The sequence below is a fragment of the Mustela nigripes genome, chromosome 8 (genome assembly GCF_022355385.1).
Source record: "Mustela nigripes isolate SB6536 chromosome 8, MUSNIG.SB6536, whole genome shotgun sequence".
NCBI lineage: Eukaryota > Metazoa > Chordata > Mammalia > Carnivora > Mustelidae > Mustela > Mustela nigripes.
Window position 1 is genome coordinate 27,734,857 of NC_081564.1, and position 23,065 is coordinate 27,757,921.

At 39.9% G+C, this 23,065-nt stretch overlaps 1 protein-coding gene across 1 annotated transcript in view; it reads left to right on the forward strand.

Annotated features, from left to right (window-relative positions):
- Positions 1-23,065, forward strand: part of MAPK1 (mitogen-activated protein kinase 1) — a 74,062-nt gene that overhangs the window by 8,152 nt on the left and 42,845 nt on the right. The window lies entirely within an intron of this gene.

Consider the following 23,065-nt stretch of genomic DNA (forward strand, 5'->3'; position numbering starts at 1 on the left):
GTTAATTTTCATTCTCATCTTTGAGATAATTTGCTTATTTATTTATTATTATTATTTTTTTATTATTATTATTATTATTATTATTGCTTTATAGATAAGGAAACCAGGTCTCAGGTAATTTGTCCAAGGTTCACAACCAATAAATATATAGCAGAACTGAGATTTAGCTATATATACCCCAAACCTGTGAGTGAATGAGTGATAAATAAATAAATAATATTTATTGATTAAAAAAATATTTATTTATTTGGCTTTACTCTGTTACACCAAGCTACCTGAAAAAATGCTTCCTACAGCCTGGGTTCTTGACTGCATTGGCACCAAAGTATAAAATGATAATTGTCATAGATGACTTGGGTCTGTAGGGAGGTAGAAGAGGGAAAAACTGGATACCTGGAAAGGATGAGAGAGGTAGGGTTAAACTTAACCTTTAAAAAAAAAGAAAAAGATTTTATTTATTTGACAGACCACAAGAGACGGAACATAAGCACAGGGAGTGGGAGAGGGAGAAGCAGGCTTCCTGCAGAGCAGAGCATGACCTGAGCCGAAGGCAGAGGCTTAACGACTGAGGCACCCAGGCACCCCCAGGTTAAACCTACTTTTTATCAGGAGGGTAGTGTTGATTTCTTCTCATCTTTTCTACTTTCTTCCACAGTTTTTTCATTTCCATTTACTTAATAGCGTGTATCTGACCTATGTGCCCAGCAGTAGGATCAAAGTGGTGAACAGAAAGGGTGGTTTCACTCTGTGGTGTTGACTGAGTTTGAAGAGCTGCGCAATGCTACTGGAGAGCTTAAAAGGAGAGCTAGGGTGGTTTTGAGTAGTCCCGGAATATGTCCTGGCAGAAGTGGTATTTAAGTTGGGATCTGAAGAATGACTTGGAGCTAACTAATTGAAAGGTGGTATAAGGTGCTGGAGTGTTTAATGTACTACCTTGTAGAAAATGATTGTGGAAATTGAGTTTGTGATTAAAATTCAGGGATCCTTCCCATGGTAATGCAGGGATGGGAAGCGCATTTACAACGTCAATATACAGTTGTAATCGGGAACTAGAAAATAGACCAAGTCCCCTACCTCCCTCTGTCTTGATGTATCCAAAATCTTGCACTCTGCATTTCTGCATGGCTGGGGATTTTTTCTTTTTTCTTTTACCACATCCACATGCATTTGGCAGAAGAGAGCTTATCCTAGCTTCCTCAAGGCATGTGTCTTTAGTACGTTGACTACCAGAGGCTGAGAGCACACTCTGAATCCAATTCCTGGGAGAGAGAATTTGATCCAGCTTGGGATAGTGTCCATCTCTGGTCCAGTCAGCTGGTGAAGTCATTTGAAAAGGCTGAACTTCTCTAAGGGATGAGGGATGAGGTGGCAGTAGTCAGAAGATGTCTCCTGCTGAATGCTGACTTGCCAGGTTCAAGTTCTTGGTGCTGCTTCCCCTGCTCTTCTCAAGGCTGGGATTTTTCCTTGCCTTTTGGAGTCTGTGGGGAAGGAAGAGAGGAGAGGAGAGGGAGAAGTAGTTGAGACAGAAGAGCTTTGGGTTGCTTTTAGGGTTCTTTTGTTTTTCTGTCTCTGGTATAATGGGGGTGGCACCTAAACTGGGCAGTATCTTTCAGCTTTATTTGGTATTTGATACATATGTAGCATGTGTAAATTATGTAACCTAACAGTAAACACTTTAGAACCTACAACTCTGTGAGTAACTTTTTTTTTTTTTTAAGATTTTATTTATTTATTTAAGAGAGTCTGCACAAGTGGGGGCAGGAGCAAAGGGAGAGGAAGAAGCAGTCTGCCCACTGAGCAGGGAGCCCAATGTTAGGGGTGGGGGGAAGCTCAATACCAGGACCCTGAGATCGTGACTTGAGCTGAAGGCAGAGGCCTAACCTACTGAGCCACTAAGTGCTCCTCCCTCAGTGACTTCTTCTTCTTCTTCTTTTTAATTTATTTATTTGATAGAGAGAGAGATTACAAGTAGGCAGAGAGGCAGGAGGGCGGAAGCAGGCTCCCCACCAAGCAGAGAGCCTGACGAGGGGCTGATCCCAGGACCCTGAGACCATGATCCGAGCCAAACACAGAGGCCCAACCCCCTGAGCCACCCAGGTGCCCCTACCCTCAGTGACTTCTTGATCACATTGTCTTGGCCACAGCCTTCACTTCAAGGTTTAACTTCTTTCTGGAAGTCTATACAGTGGAGTGGGTAAGGGCATGGTTTTTCACCATTTGTATATCATATATATATGCAGCTATGGCAGATTATCCAGCCTGAGCCTTATTTTCCTTATCTGTAGGAAGGGAGTAGTGGTGTATACCTCAGTGTTGTGAGGATTAAATGAGGAATGTAGGTGAAAGTGCTGAGTGCTCAGTTATCTGGTTAATGCTCTAATCATAATTCCCTTGAAGTGAATGGGCCTGACAAGACCCACCTCAGTCTCTTGGAATATCCTTTTCTTTTAGAAAAAGAAAAATATTTATTTGAGAGTGAGTGAGTGCATGAGCGGGGAAGGAGTGGGAGGCGGTTGGGGGGTGGTTGTGGTGGTATGAATCTCAAGTCAACTTCACACCAAGCTCATGGAGCCCAACTCTGGGCTCAATTTCATGACCCTGAGATCATGGCCTGAGCTGAAAGCAAGCGTTGGATGCTCAATCCACTGAGCCAGCCAAGCATCCCATGGACAAATCTATTGTTTAAGTGGGTTATTCTTTCAGTTGTTATTAAACAAAAATAAAGCATCTCTGAGCAGTTTTTTAAAAAAAATATATTTTTGAAGATTTGGTTTATTTATTTGACAGAGACACAGGGTGAGAGGGAACACAGCTGAGGAGTGGGAGAGGGAGAAGCAGGCTTCCCACTGAGCCGGGAGCCGGATGTGGGGCTCGATCCCAGGACCGGAGGATCATGACCTGAGCTGAAGGCAGATGCTTAACGACTGAGCCACCCAGGCACCCCCTCTGAGCAGTTTTTATACTAAGCAGATCGTATTTGTTTCCTTTTTCTCACATGTCCCCAAAATAATTTTTGAGAATTTGAAGCCATATCAGAATAGTCCTCCCTTATGTAAGAATCTGTTGTAAGAAATAAAACTGTGGTTAACAACTAAAAAGTTATAGGATATCCTAGCCAAGAAAATTAATAGTTTCTTTCTCAGCCAGTCAGTGCCCTCTACACAAACTCCAAACTCTTTTAGCTCTAATTTTTCAACTTTATTTCAATTACTAGCTTTAATGGGTTTGTTATTCCAAGGGTAGGTACTCCCAGAGCCTTTTACCCTGGGTGTTGAAGAGATGGCCAGGTATGAGTCTGATGCAGATTCTGAGAATTCCCTTTAAGGCCAACTTGAGGGGTCAAACAGATAGAATATGAGGGTTGATGGGGCGCCTGGGTGGCTCAGTTGGTTAAGCCACTGCCTTTGGCTCAGGTCATGATCCTGGAGTCACAGCAGGGAGTCTGCTTCTCCCTCAGACCTTCTCTCTCATGTTCTCTCTCTCTCTCTTTCTCTCTCTCTCTCTCATATTCTCTTACATAAATAAATAAAATCTTTTTTAAAAAATATGAGGGCTGCAGCTTCCACTAATTATCAGGGTCTCAGTTTTTGCAGTTTGGACCTTAATCTGATTTAACAAGCTCTTATAAAATGCTGATATCCCGGGGTGCCTGGGTGACTCAGTGGAGTAAAGCCTCTGCTTTCAGCTCAGGTCATGATCCCAGGGTCCTGGGATCGAGCCCCACATCGGGCTCTCTGCTCAGCAGGGAGCCTGCTTCCTCCTCTCTCTGGCTGCCTCTCTGCCTACTTTTAATCTGTCTGTCAAATAAATGGATAAAATCTTAAAAAAAAAAAAGCTGATATCCCACTTCCAGGATGTAGCTGTGTTCATCCTTTTAAATGAGACTGATTTTTAAAAAATTGACCAAACCGCAAGCGAAAGGAAGCTGTATCTAGCCTTCATTCTACCTTTTAAAATAGCTATATCAATACACTATAAAATTCATAAAATTTTAAGTATTCTGTTTAATCATTTTTGGTACATTTACAAAGTTGTGCAACCATCACCACAATCCAGCTTTAGAACATTTCCATCATTCCAAAAAGTTCCTCCTTGTCATTTGCAGTCAGTTCCCACCCCCACTGCCACCCCCAGGCCGCTCCTGATCTGCTTTCTGTTTTGCCTCTTCTTGAACTTTCATGAAAATGGAATCATGCAAGATACATTTTTTTGTATCTGGTGTTTTCTTCATTTTCAGTGGTTTTGAGATTGATCAGTGTCATTGCAAGGATCTGTAGTTTCTTGGATTTTTTTATTAAATAGCAATTACCTGAATAGATACACCAGATTATGGACATGTGGAAGTTTTTGGGTTTTGTCTATTATGGATAATGCTGTTATACATTCATCTGTAAGTTTTCCTGTGGATATTTGATTTTATTTCTCTTGGTTACTTGGGAGTTGCTGGGTTATAGAACAAGTGATAATGTATGTGTGTGTTTGGGGAGAGGATAGTAAAATGATTTTATTTTAATCCATAACAAGACTACAGATTAATTCACTGAACAAATATGAATACCCTATGTATGGGCCACTATTCTGGGCACTGAGAATGGTGTGGTAAACAGAACTTAGTCCCTGACCATGAGGAATTTACTCTTCAGTGGAGAAGGTAGACCAGCATTTCACTTACTAGTATGTGCTGTGAAGAAAACTTCTATAAAATAGGTTAAGAGTATAGAGTAGAGGGGTACCTGGGTAGCTCACTTGTTAAGCGTTTGCCTTTAGCTCAGGTCATGATCCTAGGGTCCTGGGATCGAGCCCCACATGGCGCTCCAATCTCCATGGGAAGCCTGCTTCTCCCATTGCCACTCCCCCTGCTTGTGTTTCCTCTCTCCCTATGTCTGTCTCTGTCAAATAAATAAATAAAATCTTTAAAAAAAAATGTAGAGTGGAAAGAGGAAGGCATTTTTTTTTCTGTAAACATTTTCAATGCTACACATTTAAATTTTTTAAAAAGATTTTATTTATTTATTTGTCAGAGAGCGATCACAAGCAGGCAGAGAGGCAGGCAGAGAGGAGGAGGAAGCAGGCTCCCTGCTGAGCAGAGAGCCCGATGTAGGGCTCCATCCCAGGACCCTGAGATCATGACCTGAGCTGAAGGCAGTGGCTTAACCCACTGAGCCACCCAGGCGCCCTTTAACAATTTTTTAAAAACAGTCTGAAATGTTTAGAAATATTGTAAGGACAGTACAAAGAAGGTATTTGCCTGCACCACTTGAGAGTAAATTGCTGATACAGTGGCCCCGACTCACCGGAACACTTCAATGTGTATTTTTTTTATCAAACAGGGAATGTCTCCTACATAACCATAATATAACCATCACTATCAGGAAATTAACACTGACACATTATTACTTCCTACTCTTTAGCCAGTGTTCAGCAATCTCATTTCATTTAGTTGTCCTGTCTTTGGTCTCCTAGCTGGAGCAGTTCGTTAGACTTCCTTTGGCTCTAGTACCTTGACTCTTCTGAAAATTGTTGTATTTTTACTTTTGAAGAAAGACTATTTTCAGACTATTTTCCAAAGTAGATAACACCATTTTACATTTCTATCAGCAGTGTGTGAGGCATTCTAGTTCTTCACAGCCTTATCAAAATTTGGTTTAGTCAGTCTTTTTGATTATATCGTTATTGATTGAGTATTGTAAGTGGTATTGCATTATAATTTTACTTTGCATTTTCCTCATGACTAATGATGATTTTTTCTGTGCATATTAACCAGTTGTATATCTTAATTGATGAAGTGTCTGGTCCTAACTTCTGCCCGTTTAAAAAAAAATTCTTGTCTTTCATTTGGTTTTGGTATATATAGCTTTGCTCTCTCCATGTTTTCCTTTAATAAGCTAAAAATTTGAAGCATAATCCAAATCTAATCTTGAGGCAACACCAGAAAAATCTTGCTCTCTTGCTCAGATAAAATCTTTTAAAAAAAAAATTTTTTTTTTAATTTTTAAGTGAGCTCTACATTCAGTGTGGGGCTCAAATTTATAACTCTGAGATCAAAAGTCACATGCTCCACTGTCTGAGCCAGTCAGATGCCCGATTACAAGTAATTTTGAAAAAGAGAAAACTTAGTACAATCTTATTTATAGAAGAAAAATTTTTAACTGTACAGCTGAAGAAAATAAAACAAAACCAATGTATTTCCCAATTAATATCTAAATTTCCACTGAACACAGGCTTACAAAGTGGGGAGCAAAACCTACAGAATTTACTGTGGCCACCAGGTTTTATCTTGAGTCAGAGTTGAGGATACTGCTATTTATTCCCTCAAAAGAAATGTGAAAATGTTTAGTTTGGGGCTTACTTAAAATGTTCCTTCCCTTTTCAATCTGGCAATGCAGACTTATCTTCAAATAAAACTTTATTTCCTCCATTAAATCATCTTTGTTTCTGTTCCATAGTTGAAGATTTTTTTTAGACCAATGTAATCTTTCCCATAAATCAATTTTTGCAAGACCATATAGACATATAAAAATGCTTGATATGATGTTTAACATCAGCAAAAAAACAGTTGACAGCAACACTGGATTAATCTAGGACTGTTGCTAGGAACAATTGTCCTCTTTTTGGGGATACCCATCCCCAATTTTGGGGATATCTGTCCCATATTTGCTGATGTTTTCAAGCATCCTTTTAGGACAACTCTGATTCTTTACCATCCATGTGATGATAAAAGTGATATTCTTTAGAACTGTTGTAAATTCCTTCCTTAGTCCAGGAGGAGCTGGAAAGAAAGGACATTTGTGGGCGCCTGGGTGGCTCAGTGGGTTAAGCCACTGCCTTCGGCTCAGGTCATGATCCCAGGGTCCTGGGATTGAGTCCCGCATCGGGCTCTCTGCTCAGCAGGGAGCCTGCTTCCTCCTCTCTCTCTCTCTGCCTACTTGTAATCTCTCTCTGTCAAATAAATAAATAAAATCTTAAAAAAAAAAAAAAAAAAGAAAGGACATTTGTGATTCTTGTCCACTCTGATGTAACTGCTCAGAAGAGCCATTTATTTCCGGTCTCCAAGAAAGTGTAAGACGGAATGGTTATAAGAAGTTTATAGAAACTTCAGGAATGTTTTTGGTTACCCCAGCAGGCAGAATGTAGTTTCCAAGACCTGGTAAATGTCTGTGTAGCAACCTAGAATTTAATGCTAATCTATACAAATGTAAATTGGATGATGTTTTGTGGCTTCTCATGGTTTCTGATTTAAACAGGAAAGTCTCTCATGCTTCCCTACTAAGTAAGCTGCTGGCATTGCGCCGAGGTATATTTTATTTATGGAAGGAAGTATCCATCACTTCCTATTTTTGTTTTTTAACATAAATGGGTGAATTTTGTCAAATGTAAACTTTTCTGCCTCCGTGAAGATGATCCTGTGATTTTTCTTCTCTAGCATTATATCCATATTAATGGATTTCCTTAATATTGAACCTCCCTTATATTCTTAGAATAAATCCTGCTTGGTTAGGCTGTATTCTTCTTTCTTATTTATTTGATAGAGAGAGAGATATCACAAGTAGGCCGACAGGCAGACGGGGAGGTGGGGGCAAGCAGGCTCCCTGATGAGCAGAGAGAGCCCGATGCTGGGCTCGATCCCAGGACCCTGAGATCATGACCTGAGCTGAAGGCAGAGGCTTAACCCATTGAGCCACCCAGGCGCCCCTGTATTCTTCTTTCTAATGTACTATTGGATTCTGTTTGCTAATGTTTGAAGATTTTGTGTTAATATTCACAAATGGTGTTAGTCTACTATATCTTTTTTTGTGCAGTCTTTTGGCAGGTGTGGGGGTTACTGTTACACTTTCTTCATAAAGTGAATTTGGAAGTTTTCTTTTTCTGTGTTCCAGGATAGCATTAGGATTACCTTATCTTTCAGTGGCAGAATTTCCCTAAGAGACCATTGGTCTGGTGATTTTTTTGTGTTTCCTTGAGGTTTTGTTTCTGCCTGGTCTCTTTGCCATTACTTTCTTGCTCCTCCAGTTTGTTCTGCAGAACTACCACCATGACTCTTATTTCTAACTACCCATTAAGCACCATCACGTGTATGAGTGGGATCATACCATACACATTCTTCAACTAGCTTTTTTCACTCATTGTTACGTTTTTGATACCGTTACTCATTTTCATGGCTTAATAAGTCTCATGTATTAATATACTGCAATATGCCCATTCAGGGATTGGTGGACATTTGGGTTGTTTCTTTTTATTACAGTGGTTCTGGTGTACAAGAGTTTCTTTGGGGGGTGCCTGGGTGGCTCAATGGGTTAAAGCCTCTGCCTTTGGCTCGGGTCATGATCCCAGGGTACTGGGATCGAGCCCCGCAGCGGGCTCTCTGCACAGCGGGGATCCTGCTTCCCCCTTTCTCTGCCTGCCTCTCTGCCTACTTGTGATCTCTCTGTCAAATAAATAAATAAATATTTTAGAGAAAGATTTTATTTATTTATTTATTTGACAGAGATCACAAGTAGGCAGAGAGGCAGGCAGAGAGAGAGGGGGGCAGCAGGCTCCCTGCTAAGTAGGGAGCCCGATGTGGGGCTCGATCCCAGGACCCTGGGATCATGACCTGAGCCCGAAGGCAGAGGCTTAACCCCCTGAGCCACCCAGGCGCCCCTAAATAAATAAAATCTTAAAAAAATAAAAGAGTTTCTTTGGACACATCTCCAGTAATAGAACTGCTGGGTGGTGGGGCATATGCATATGTATTCACTAGGTAATGCCACCCTGTTTTCCTAAGTAGTTTTTCCAGCAAATTTTTGTGCTATTATTTTTGTATATCATTTGTTAAATTTGTTCCTGGGCTCCTGGGTGGCTTAGTTGGTTAAGCATCTGTTTTTAGCTCAGGTCATGATCCCAGGGTGTTGGGATGGAGACCTCGGTAGGACCTCCCTGCTCAGCAGGGGGTCTGGTTTTCTCTCTTGCCCTGCCCCTCCCCCCTACTCATTTTCTCTCCCCCCTAAAATATTAAAATCTTTAATATAATAAATAAGTTTATTCCTTGGTACCTTATATTTGTTGTTGCTGTGGTAATTTTTTTAAAGTTGTCTTTTTTTTTTTTTTGGAAGATTTTATTTATTTATTTGACAGAGAGCGAGAGGTCATAAGTAGGCAGAGAGGCAGGCAGAGAGAGAGGGGGAAGCAGGCTCCCTGCTGAGCAGAGAGTCTGATGTGGGGCTCCATCCCAGGATCCTGAGATCATGACCTGAGCCAAAGGCAGAGGCTTAACCCACTGAGCCACCCAGGCACCCACTGTGGTAATTTTTTTTTTTAAAGATTTTATTTATTTATCAGAGAGAGAGAGGGGGAGAGAGCGAGCACAGGCAGACAGAATGACAGGCAGAGGCAGAGGGAGAAGCAGGCTCCCCGCCGAGCAAGGAGCCTGATGTGGGACTCGATCCCAGCACGCTGGGATCATGACCTGAGCCGAAGGCAGCTGCTTAACCAACTGAGCCACCCAGGCGTCCCCACTGTGGTAATTTTTATCTGTTTGCTAAACTTCGCTAAACTCTTACTGCAATAATTTGTGTTTAAATATTTTCAAGACAAGCATATCATCTGAAAATCCTGACAGTTTTTCTTCTTTTCATTACTTAAATTTCTTTTCTTCTCTCTCTCTTTTTTAAAGATAGATATATATGTATGAGAGAGAGAGAGAGAAAGCATACGCATGCACACATAAGCAGAGGGAGAAGCAGGCTCCCTGCTGAGCAAGGAGCCTAATGCAGGACCAATCCCAGGACGCTGGGTCTTGACCTGAGTCAAAGGCAGACGCTTAACCAACTGAGCCACCCAAGTGTGCCCATTACTTAGATTTCTTTCATCTTGAGAGCAGTGGTGATAGTAGCATCTGCAGAGTTGTTCTGATAAAAGGAAAGTGCTAATCAAATGGGGGAGGGGCTATTTTAGTGTAGTTTTCCTTATTAGGTTTTTTTTTTTTACAGATTTTATTTATTTATTTGACAGAGATCACAAGTAGGCAGAGAGGCAGGCAGAGAAAGAGAGGAAGGGAAGCAAGCTCCCCACTGAGCAGAGAGCCCGATGTGGGGCTTGATCCCAGGACCCTGAGACCATGACCTGAGCTGAAGGCAGAAGAGGCTTAACCCACTGAGCCACCCAGGTGGACCAGGGTTTTCTTTTTCAAGGTTTTTCTGTTTCTTTTTTCCTGAGTGTTGAATTTCCACATGCTTTTTTACTGTATCTATAGAAACTTTCATGTAGATTTTTCTCCTCTCATCTGTTATAAATTTCAGACTGCATTAATAGGTTTTTTAAATGCTGAGCCAGTTTTTCGTTTCTGGGATTAAGCCCAGCTTGGTCACAATGTATTATCTTTATTATATATTGCTGCATTTGGTTTGCTAAGAAATAGAGTTTCCTCATTGTGTTCATGAATGAAATTGGCCTGTTGTTTTTCCTTTTTCATGCTTTCATGTTCTTGTCTAGCTTGAGTATCAAAATTAGATTATCCTAGGGCACCTGGGTGGCTCAGTCAGTTAAGCATCCCACTCTTGATTTCAGCTCAGGTCATGGTCTTGGAGTTGTGGGATTAGGCCACATCTGGCTCCCCACTGAATGAGAGTCTGCTGGAGATTCTTTCTGTTACCCCCGCCCCATTCACATTCCCTCTCCAATCTTTAAAAAAAAAAAAAAAAAGACCACCCTTACAAAATCAGGAAGTGTTTCTTCTTTTTTCCCATTATTTCTATTTCTGTAAAATTGAAATGATTAATTCACATAAGTTTGGTAGAATTGACCTATAAAGAAGTCTGGACTTGAGTGGTTTGTTGTTTTGCTTTTATTTTGTTTCTGGTGGGAACATGTTAAAGTACTGATTCAGAGATCTTTAAAAAATGGTTATATAACTTTACATTTTCTATTTCTTCTTGATAATTCATATTTTTCTAGGAATTTGTTTCTGTATTTATTGGAGTATTGTATTTTCTTACCTCTTATTTTTATTTTGAGGTATTCAAACATATATACTGTTTAAAGAATAATATTTAAGTACATGTAATTATGCAAGTCATAAACTAGAACATTGTTAGTACCTTAGGAATGCCTCTTGAAATCCCCTTCTGGAGTCAACCACTAACCTCGATTTTGTGATGACTGTTCTTTTCAGCCTCCCACCCCCTTTTTATTTTTTACTTTTATTGAAGTATAACATATTCAGAAAAGTGCACATATCATAAGATTACAGCTTAATAAATTTTCTCAAACCAGGCACACTCATGTAAATAACCAGTGTCCAGATCAGCAGAACCTCAGCAACTCAGAAGCTCCCCTTGAACTCCCTTCCCATCATTCTCCATAGATATATAGGTGACTCTGTCCTGATACATAGTATAGATTCATTCTGTTTTGTACTTTACTTGAATAGAAGCATATAACATGTTTCTTAAAAATCTGGCTTCTTTTATTCAGCATCATGCTTTTGCAGTTGTGAATAAATCATTCTCATTGTAGTGTTAGTATTCTGTGGTATGACTATACCATAGTTCTTCATCCGGTTAATATTCATTTGGATTCTTCCTAGTTTTTGATCATTATTAGTAGGCTACCATAAACATGGTAGTGCAGTGTGCTTTGGTGAGCATGTATACACATTTCTCTTGGGCATATACCTAGGAGCAGAGTGGCTGTATCCAGGGTATGCATAGATTCAGTGGGGAGTCCACTGTGGCTACTGCCATACAGTTTTCTAAAGATGTTAAGTCATATTCACACCCACTGGCAGTGTATTAGAGTTTAGACTGCTCTATATCCTCAAAAGCATTTGATATTTTCTAAAACTAAGGTTTTAGCCATGCTGGTAGGTGTGAAATGGTATGCACTGTGAGGTCTGTTTGCCATCTCCCTGACCTTTTTAGCTCTTCAGATTACTTTTTGGTTGTTAGCCTTTGACCATCTTGTGAAGTGTTCAGGTTTTTGGCAGATTTTTATATTGAGATTTCTTGGATTTTTTGTTGTTTTTTGTTTCATTTTGTTTTATTTTTGAAGATTCTGTTATTTCAGAGAGCATGTGTGCACACAAGAGGGGGACGGAGAGAGAATATCCAGCAGATTCCATGCTGAGTGCAGAGCTGAACATGGAGCTCCATCTCAGGACTCTGAGATCATGACCAGAGCTGAAACCAAAAGTCGGACACCTAATTGACAGATTTGTGTCTTTAGTATGTAATAGGAGTTCTTAATAGTCCTAGACATGTGTCTTTTTAGATTTATGAATTACATATACCTTCTCCATTCCAGGAGTTGCCTTTTCATGCTCTTGATGGAGTCTTTCTGATTCTGCTTCACAGATTCAATTTCTTTTTTTTCCTTTTTTAAGATTTTATTTATTTGACAGACTGAGAGAGATCACAAGTAGGCAGAGAGGCAGGCAGAGAGAGAGAGGAGGAAGCAGCCTTTCCACTGACCAGAGAGCCCAATGCGGGGCTCAATCCCAGGACCCTGGGATCACGACCCAAGCCGAAGGCAGAGGCCTTAACCCACTGAGCCACCCAGACGCCCCCCCACAGATTCAATTTCTTTAGTGAACTTAATCATCTTGTCATATATTTTCTGCTGGCTAGATTGGCAGTGTTAGAAGAGGGGATATTTGTGGGAAGAAGGCCCCAACGAAGGAAAAAGGAACAGGCCTTTGACAGTTGTACCTTCATTATCTCTGGTGCAGTTTTGCAGGATGCTATGGGAACAGATGTCACTGTAAAACCATGCCAAACTGAGTATATGTAAGAGATTTTTTTTTTTTGGCCAAGTACCATTAGCTTCTGAGTCAAGTAGAAGGTAAGGTCAGACATCTGTTACAAGTGCATTGTATGAAGGGTCAGAGGCTTGGAAAGGGGGAAGAAAATTAGAGACAGCTGTTTTGTGCTTGAAAGTCAGCTAGACATGAATCAAGGGACTGGCTCTACTCCTTGAGAGAGAGGACTTTATTCCCTGATGCATCCCCAGCACCTAGTACTCACATTGCACATAGCAGGTGCTCAGCAAATATTCCTGGAATCAACCAGATAGAACAGTGCCAGTGATGGTACATTGAGGCTGGCTGGCTCTGTGCTGTTCATAGTTTTCACCTTCTCACATTTCCATTCTTTTCCTTATATCATTTGAAAATTCCCTCAATTTGAATTCAGGGAAGAAATAAGTTCCTTACTAAATTATAAGCCTCTTTAAGAGCAGCAGGGAACATGTTTCATTTATCAATTTAGAAACTTCATTTAAAATCTTGGCTTTGGTGTTAATAGCTGGGTGACTTAGAGCATGTCATTTAACTTCTCAGAGTCTCATTTCACTTTTCAGTGAAGCAGGGATCATGTCTTATGAGTGTTGAAATGACTACATCAAATAATTCACTATTTAATCCTGAGAGCAATTTTTCTTGCATCCCAATATGAGACTAGAGAATAAAGCATTGAAATGAAAACTGGGAGGTACAGGCTGGACATCTGTATAAGTAGGTAACTTGTAAGGTTGGTTTGGGGGTTTTAAAATTATTTTTTAGTGGTAAAATGCACATGACATAAAATTTACCATTTTAGCCATTTTTGAATGTATAGTTAGTAAAAGTATATTCACGTTAATGTACAAATCTATAGAACTTTTTCACCTGGCAAAACTGAAACTCTGTCCATTAAACAACTGCATTCTCTCCTTCTCTCACCCCTGGTGACCACCATTCTACTTTCTATTTCTATGAATTTTACCTTATAAGTGAGCATAATGTCGTCAAGTTTCTTCCATGTTGTTGCAAATGGCAGGATTTCCTTCTTTGTTATCCATTTATCCAGTCAGGCACACTTGGATTACTTCCACCTTTTGGCTGTTGTGAAAATACTATTTTTAACATAGATGTACAGATAGCTCTGTAAGACCCTGCTTTCACTTCCTTTGGCTATGTAGTCAGAAATGGACTTGCCAGATCGTATCATAGTTCTAGGTTTACTTTTTTGAGGAACCATCATACTGTTTTTCAAAGCAGTTGCACCATTTTACAGGGCCACACATAAGTTCTAATTTCTCCACATTTTCACCATCACTTATTTTCTGTTTTTTGGTTTTGTTCTGTTTTGTTTTCTTTTTTGTTTTGATAGTAGCCATTCTGATAGGTGGGAGGTGGAGAGCTTGTTTTGATGGATCTTGTGCCTTGTATGTTTGATGTGCTTTCAGTCAGCAGTGGCTATTTGGCAGTTAAAATGGGAGTGACTCTCTTAATAAATGGTGTTAAGCACTTGCTGGGATAAAAATATGAGTCAGGCACAACCCTTATCTCAGAGGAGCCTTCAGCAAATAAAGTAGGCCGCTTACAATTTAGATGTCTGCTTGTGTATATGTGTGTGTGTTTTCCGTAGCGTGCCCTTTTTTCCTAGATAATTATAAAAGTACTTCTCAAAGTAAGGGTCAAATAGTATCGCCATGGTTAGTGAATTAATGATGTTAAACATTGAAAGTTAAGCAATATTTTATTTTTATTCCTTAGGTTTTCAATTAAATTTGAAAGACCTTATGATAATAAATTTTCCAATTATTCAGGTTATACTTCGTAAGTATTCTGGAACTCATAATCTTAGAATTTCCATTTTCCTCAGCCTCGTGATGAGGATGGAGCATTCAGGGCTTACAGCCTTCCTGAGGGTGGAAAGATGGGCTTGCCCTCAAGTTCTTCATGATCACTTAATGGGGCAGAGGGAAAGGGTAGTACCCAGAGGATAGTAGTATGTATTGAGAGGGTAGGGGAAAGTCCAGCTTGCTTTATCTGTGGGGGTGGAGTGTGAGGATACAGGTAGAGGTGGAGAGGTACTACTTTCTTCCCTAAGAATCTCACAGTTTTCTGCATAGAAAGCATTCATCTCCTTGTTGCTGTAGTGAGTATGAACTTGATTTTTTTGTGTGTGTGTGGCTTAATGTATAGGGTGAAACTGTCAAATTCCTTTTGTGATAGTCAGGTTTTTTATGAGAAGCCTGTAGCTGAAGAAAAACATTAATTATGGGTTTAGTTATTATTTCTAGTACCAGGAATAACTGATATTTTATTTGCTCAAAGATTTTTTTTTATTATGTTTTATTGAAATATACAGTTAGCCAAGTGCTATATGTATCTTAATTATTCCGCCCAATAAGTTTTTGCAAACTGAACACACCTAGGTAATCAGTACTCAGCTCTAGAAACAATGTAATTGGCATTATAGAAGCCTGCCTATGTTCCCCTGCACCCCTTACCCACCAGTAACTATTTTCCTGACCTCTAACATGCAGATTAGTTGTCTGGTTTTGTATTTTACGTCAATTGGCCCTACAGTTTGTTTTCTTTTGTGTCTTTTTTTTTTTTTTTTAATTTGGCATTGTGAGAATCATCCATATTGTGTATATCTATATTTCAAAGTTATTTTACTTAAAAAAGGCATACTACTGACAGTGTAGGAAAAGACTTTCCTCATTTTTCTGTCATTGATCATGTGGCTTTGCAGTGCTGTTAATATTCCATATCTGGAGGGAAGAAGTTCTTGAGTACTCTTTATATTCTTACATTTCTTTTCCAGACCACATGGTGTCTATAAAGTTTTCTGTTATCTTGTTTTCCTCATTCCATTGCTCTATTGCTAATCTAATGCTATGTGATAAATGCTGTACAACTTAGTGACTTAACAATAAAAATTTGTTACCTCATACTTTCTGTGGATCAGGAATTGAGGAGTGGGGCTAGCTGGACAGTTCTGGCTCAAAGACTCATGATATAGCAGCCAAGATCTCAGTTGGGGCTACAGACATCTGAAGAGTTGTCTGAGGCGAGGGCATCTGCTTCTCACTCACAGGGCTGGCAGTTGTTAGTGGTAGGGGGACAAGAGGTTAGGCCTCCCTTTCTCCCCCTGGAGGCTTCTCCAACTAGGCTGTTTGAGTATAGTCACCACATTGTGGTTGGCCAGGTTTTCCCAGAGAGAAAGAATACCTTTATGACCTAGCCTGGAAAGACATACCATCACTTCGACCCCCAACCTCTACCCCTTCTTTTGTTGTTAGAAGCAAGTTCCTGAGTTTGGCCTATATTCCTTTGGAGGTTAGGACAGTCATTTGCTGTAAGACTCATGTAATGGAGTTGTAACTAATACAGCAGCTGTTTTTGCCTTTTTAAACTCTCTTAAATAGAATAGAGATTTCAAAGATTGTTGGAATTATAATGTCTACTACTTTGAGTGGACACCATATTGCTTGTTGTAGCAAAGCCATGTTAAAAAAGTAAGCCTATATTAAAAAGTAAGTCTGGGTGGCTCAGTTGTTAAGCATCTGCCTTTAGTCAGGTCATGATCCCAGAGTTCTGGGATTGAGCCCCATGTCAGGCTTCCTGCTCAGTGGGGAGCCTGCTTCTCCCTTTCCTGCTCCACCTGCTCGTCTTCCTTCTTATGCTGTCTCTCTGTCAGATGAATAAATAAAATCTTAAAAAAAAATAATAAAAGTAAGCCTATTGCAGCGATGCCTGGGAAGCTCAGTCTGTTAAGCTCCGAGTCTTGATCTCAGGGTTGTGAGTTCCAACCCCACATTGGACATGAAGGCTACTTAAAAAACAAAAACAACAACAACAAAACACCAAAAAAAAAAAAAAGAAAGAAAAAGAAAACACACATACAAATTAAAAAAGTATGTTTCTACAGTACAGTGGAGGATGATGTTTTATTTACATTTTATATTTGTAAATCAACACTATGAAGTAAGTAAGTTTAAGCAGGAAGTTAATGTTAAGTGTTTCTGTCTTCTGTAACCATTTGAGTGCTATGTTTATTCTCCATAAATTTCACTTGTTTTTAAAAATGTGCTAATAATTCTTAGCATTTTGAATCTTTAATAAGTGGGTCTGTACATCTAAATTTTTAAAAATACATATGCATGCTGGCTAGATCTACAAGGCTCAGCAGAGCCATGAAGTGACACAACTCAAGTAACTATCAGACATATCAGAAGTACAGTCTTGATGGGCTTAGTTGAAATTATGACAATCTTCAGAGAGCTGCCTGGTAGCCCCCTGTGCTCTTCCTCTGGCAGGAGACCTGCCTTGCCCTTTGCACAAGTGCATTCTTGGGATGCCTGGGTGGCTCAGTGGGTTAAGCATCTGCCTTTGGCTCAGATCAGGATCCCAGGCTCCTAGGATCCAGTCCTGCATCTGGCTTCTTGCTCAGTGGGGAGCCTACTTCTCCCTCTGCCTGTTGCTCCCCCTGCTTGTGTGCTCACTCCCTCTCTGTCACAAATAAAATCTTTGAAGTACATTCTCTTTGCCCTTTCCTATCTCATCATCTCCGAATATGGTCTGTACCCCTCACACTTGGAAATACTGAGTTCTTGTTTCAGCAAAGCCATGAGGGGAGGGGCTCTTAATTGTTGGAATTGGTTCTATGGGTTGGAAGTCCACCTTCAGACCAGAAGCCTCCTCTACAGGTCCACTGTCCTAATTCACAGTTTAAAGTCTCAAGCCTTTTTGGATTCTTTTGTAACTCCTTCAGGGTAAAACCTTGAACTGTCAAGAGGGTATGTATAGCCTTTATTTTTCCCATTCAGTAGGAATACTAATATTGAAATACTAGTGTTGGATTGTTGGATATGGCACCAGACCTTGCCAGGGGTGTCGTATGCCACATCTGTACGCATTCTGTTACCTTTGTAAATCCTGAAAAGTACTGAATTTTGAAACACCTCTGATTCCAAAGGCTTTAGCTAAGAACTGATGAATGTGCTCTTCTGAACTTGGTACAATTTGTAACATCCAAATAAATAATACGATTTGAGAATTGTGTCAGCTTTTTATTATAGAAAATCTGGAAATACAGAAAGACACATATACCCCCAGAAATTTCACCTGTAGTCTAGTAACTAAGGATATCTGCTGTCAACATTTTGGCACATTTTTCCTAATAAAATTGGGATTACATTACAGTTGATTTTTTTTTTTTTAAAGATTTCATTTATTTATTTTACAAAGATTACAAGCAGGCAGAGAGAGAGGAAATGAAGCAGGCTCCCCGCAGAGCAGAGAGCCCGATGCGGGTCTCGATCCCAGTACTCTGGAATCATGACCTGAGCTGAAGGCAGAGGCTTTAACCCACTGAGCCACTTAGGCGCCCCTACAGTTGACTTTTGAAAACAACATGGGGTTCAGGGTACCAAACTCTCACAGATTCAAATCTGCATATAATTTTTGACACCCCCCCCAAACTTCTCAACCAGATACCTTGCCAGTAACATAAGCAGGTAACACATATTTTATATGTTATATATGCTGAATTTTTACAGTAAGCTAGAGGAAAATAGTACATGTACAGTACTGTACTACATACAAAAAAAAAAAAAGAGCCACGTGTGAATGGACTCATGCAATTCAGACCCATGTTGTTAAAGGTCAGTTGTATATAATTTGGTGTTCTGATACTTTCATCCAACATGATGTATTTTCCAAGCTCCTGAACATTTCTTTGAAAACAGTCAAAATTTTAAAACCATATCATTCATGTATTACAAAGCAATCTATTTAAATACTAAAATTAAAAGGGCTTAACTTGGGATGCCTGGGTGGCTCAGTCGGTTAAGCCTCTGCCTTCGGCTCAAATCATGATCCCAGCATCCTGGGATCGAGTCCCACATCAAGCTCCTTGCTCCACAGGGAGCCTGCTTCTCCCTCTGCCTCTGTCTGCCTGTACTCTATCTTTCTGACAAATAAATAAATAAAGTCTTTTAAAAAAAAAGGGGCTTAACTTTTTAAAAAATAGTTTTAGATATATAGAAAAATTACAAAGATAGTACAGAATTTTCCCATAAAATCCACAACACCCAGTTCCCCCCTTTTTTAACATTTCACATTTGTTGTCACAATTAAAGAAATCAGTATTTATACACTAGCTAAAGTCCCTGCTTGATTCATTTTCCCCGAGTTTTTTACCTAAGATTCTTTTTCTGTTTCGGGGTCCCATCAGGGCGTACCACATTATATTTAGTTGTCATGTCTTCATAGGCTTCTGTGGGTTGTAACAGTTTCTGTTTGTTTTTGATGACCATGACTGTTGGGGGGAGTACTGGTCAGATATTTTGGGATTTATCCAATGTTTTTGTTTCAATTAGACTGGGGTTTTGGGAGGAAGACCACAAAAATAAAGTGCCGTGTTACTATGTTATATTGGCTGTCAACATGACAACACTGTTGACATTGACCTTGTTCTACTGAGGTATTGTTTGTCAGGTGTCCCCATCATAAAATTATTTTTCCTTTTTCATAATGTACTCCTTGGGAGCAAGTTGTTTCGTCTACCCCTTAAGGAGTGGGAAGTGTGAGAGTATTTACATAAATTATTTAAGATTCTGCTTAGGAAGTTTGTTCCCATATATATCAGTATGACTCATGGCTATTAATTTTACATTTTGGGTTATAATCTAATGCTACTTTACTTTTTTCTCAAATTGTTGGAAGTTTTGGCCATTGGGAGCTCTTTCAGTTGGTTCCTATGTCCCTTTGACTTACTCCTTCCTTCCTTCCTTCCTTCTTTCCTTTTCTTCTTTCCCTCCCTCCCTCTCTTTCTTCCCTTTTTCCTTTTTCCTTTCCTCCCATTCCAAGATGCTCCAGGCTCACCTAGTACATTTCCTGCCTCAGGGACTTAAGTTTAAAAAAATAAAACAAACCACACTTTTTGAAATAAAATTTGTGGGGTGCCTTGATAGTTCAGTCAGATGAGCATCTGACTCTTGATTTTGGCTCAGGTCATGTTCTTGAGCTCCTGACATCAAGCGTCAAGTCCTGTCCTATTGTACTTCTCCCCCCTCAGCACAGAGTCTGCTTGGGATTTTTTTCCCCCTCTACCCTGTCCCTGTGCATGCCCGTGCGCTCTCAAATAAATAAATCTTAAAAAAGAAAGAAAAAAAGAAAGAAAGAAAGAAATGTAATTTGCATACTGTATAATTCACACATTTACTATGTATGGTTTGGGGAGCATCTGGGTGGTGCAGTGATCTCAGGGTCGTGAGACTGAGCCTGATTGAAGGTCTCACACCCCCACTGGGCTCTGTGCTCAGCTTGGAGTCTGCTTAAGACTCTCCCTCCCCCCCTGCTCGCTCACACTCTCTCTAAAAATAGTTAAGTCTTTAAAAATAAAGTGTATAAATTTTAATATATTTTTAGTATATTCACAGATACGTGCAATCATCATGAGAATCAATTTTAGAATGTCTTTATCATCTCAGAAAGAAACTCTGTACCCTCTAGTTGTCACCTCTTACTGTCTCCCCCTTGTCCTAGCCCTAGGCAACTCCTAATGTGCTTTCTGTCTCTATAGATTTGCATATTCTACACATTCATGTAAATAGCCTTATATAATATGTGGTTTTTTGGTGACTGGTTTCTTTAATTTCTCATGTTTCTAAGGCTCATCCATGTTGTATTTATCAGTACTTCATTACATTTCAGGTTGGATATAATATTGCTATAACATTTGTGTGCAAGTTTTTGTAGACCTATTTTTCATTAGCTAGGTTCATATGGTAGCTTGATGTTTAACCATTTGAAGAACTGCCAGACCGTTTTCCAAAGTGGCTGCACCATTTTGCATTCCCACCACCAGTGTGTAGGAGTTGTATAGGGTTCCAGTTTCTTCTTCACTAACACTTGGTATTTTCCTTTTTTTTTTTTCCCCATAGCTGTCCTGTTGGGTGTGAAGTGGTATCCCATTGTGGTTTTGTTCTGCATTTGTCTAATGACTAATGATGTTAAATATCTTTTCATGTGTTTATTGGCCATTCGTATTTGGGGGGGAGTGAGGAATGTCTCTTTATTTAGAGTCTTTGCCCATTTTAATTTTATTAAGTTATTTATATATTTTTAAAAAATACTTTATTTATTTGATAGAGAGAGAGTGTGCACAATTAGGCAGAGTGGCAGGCAGAAGGAGAGGGAGAAGCAGGCTCCCAGCCATGCAGAGGGGCCTGATGAGGGGCTTGATCCCAGGACCCTGGGGATCATGACCTGTGCTGAAAGCAGATGCTTAACTGACTAAGCCACCCAGGCACCCTTCCTTTGCCCATTGTTAAATTGGAATATTTGTCTTTTTATTATTGATTGTTAAAGTTACTTATATATTCTTTATAGATTCTTTATTAGATATAATGATTTACAAATATTCTCTCCCATTCTATGAATTGCCTTTTTACATTTATTTATTTATTTATTTTCAGGTAAACTCTGCCGCCAACATGGAGCTCAGACTCACAATCCCAAGATCAAGAGTCACATGCTCTGTTTACTGAGCCAGCCAGGCCCTCCTACCTTTTAACTTTGATAGTGTCCTTTGAAACACAAAGGCTTTAATTTCTTTTTAAAGATTTTAAAAACACAAGTAGGCAGAGCAGTGGGGGAAGAGCCATCTCTCTGGTGAGCAGAGAGCTGGATATATTTGGGCCTTGATCCCAGGACCCTGAGATCATGACCTGAGCTGAAAGCAGAGGCTTAACCCACTGAGCCACCCAGTTGCCCCAAAGGCTTTAATTTTGACCCAATCAGATTTATCTGTTTTTTTTTTTTTTCTTTTGTTGCTTGTGCTTTTGGTGTCATTTAAGAATTTATTGCCAAGTCTAGGGTCATGAAGATTTACTCCTGCAATGGTTTGAATTTTTGTGTCCCTCCCTTCTCCCTTAACCCCCAATCCAAATTTATTTGGTGAAGTCCTAATGCCAACTGTACTGGTATTTGGAGTTGGGGCCTTTGAGAGGTTGTTAGTTCATGAGGGTGGAGCCCTGAATCCTCATGAGTAGGATTAGTGCTCTTACAAAGCAGACCCCACAGAGCTCCCTAGTTCCTTCCACCATGTGAGAATACAATGAAGATTCTACAAACCAGGAAGAGATCCCTCACCCTGATCTCAAACTTTGAGCTTCCAGAACTTTCTGTATGTAGGCTACCTAGTCTGTGATGCTTTGTTTTAGCAGCCCAACTAGACCAAGGCAGGCAACCCCTGCTTTATTTTAAGAGTTTTGTAACTTTAGCTTTTAGACTTAGGTCTTAAATTTATTTTGATTTTTTTGTTTTCGTTTTTTTCTTCCTCAAGATTTATTTTTATTTTTTATTATTTTTAAAAAATTTTTTAAAGATTTTATTTGTCAGAGAGCGAGAGAGCAAGCACAAGCAGGGAGAGTGGCAGACAGAAAGAGAGGGAGAAGGAGGCTCCCTGCTGAGCAAGGAGCCCCATATGGGACTCAGTCACAGGTCATGACGTGAGCCGAAGACATATGCTTAACTGACTGAGCCACCTATGTATCCCTGGGATTTTCTGTATACAACATTGTGTCATCTACAAATAGAGATAATTGTATTTTTTTTCCTACTGTGGTTCCTTTTTCTTTTTTCTTGCCTAATTGCCTTGACTAGAACCTCAAGTATAATGTTGAAGAGAGGTGGTGAGGCCAGACTTAGACATCCTTGTCCCTTCCTTTTTTCCTTTTCCTTCCATCCATCTGTCCTTCTTTTCACTTAAGTAATCTCTGTATCTGGCATGGGGCTCAAACTCACAACCCTCAGATCTAGAATTGTATGCTTTTCCAACTCAGCCAGCCAGGCACCCCTGACATCCTTGTTTTGTTCAGGAACAAGACCTTAGAAACCTAAGTGACTAGGGATTTGTACATATTTCTTTTTTATTTAAGATACTTTTTTTAAAAAAAGATTTTATTTATTTATTTGACAGAGATCACAAGTAGGCAGAGAGGCAGGCAAAGAGAGAGAGGAGGAAGCAGGCTCCTTGCAGAGCAGAGAGCCTGATGTGGGGCTCGATCCCAGGACCCTGGGATCACGACCTGAGCCAAAGGCAGAGGCTTTAACCCACTGAGCCACCCAGGTGCCCCCCCCCCTTTTTAAAGATTTTATTTATAGATTTTATTTATTTATTTGACAGAGATCACAAGTAGGCAGAGAGGCAGGCAAAGAGAGAGAGGAGGAAGCAGGCTCCTTGCAGAGCAGAGAGCCTGATGTGGGGCTCGATCCCAGGACCCTGGGATCACGACCTGAGCCAAAGGCAGA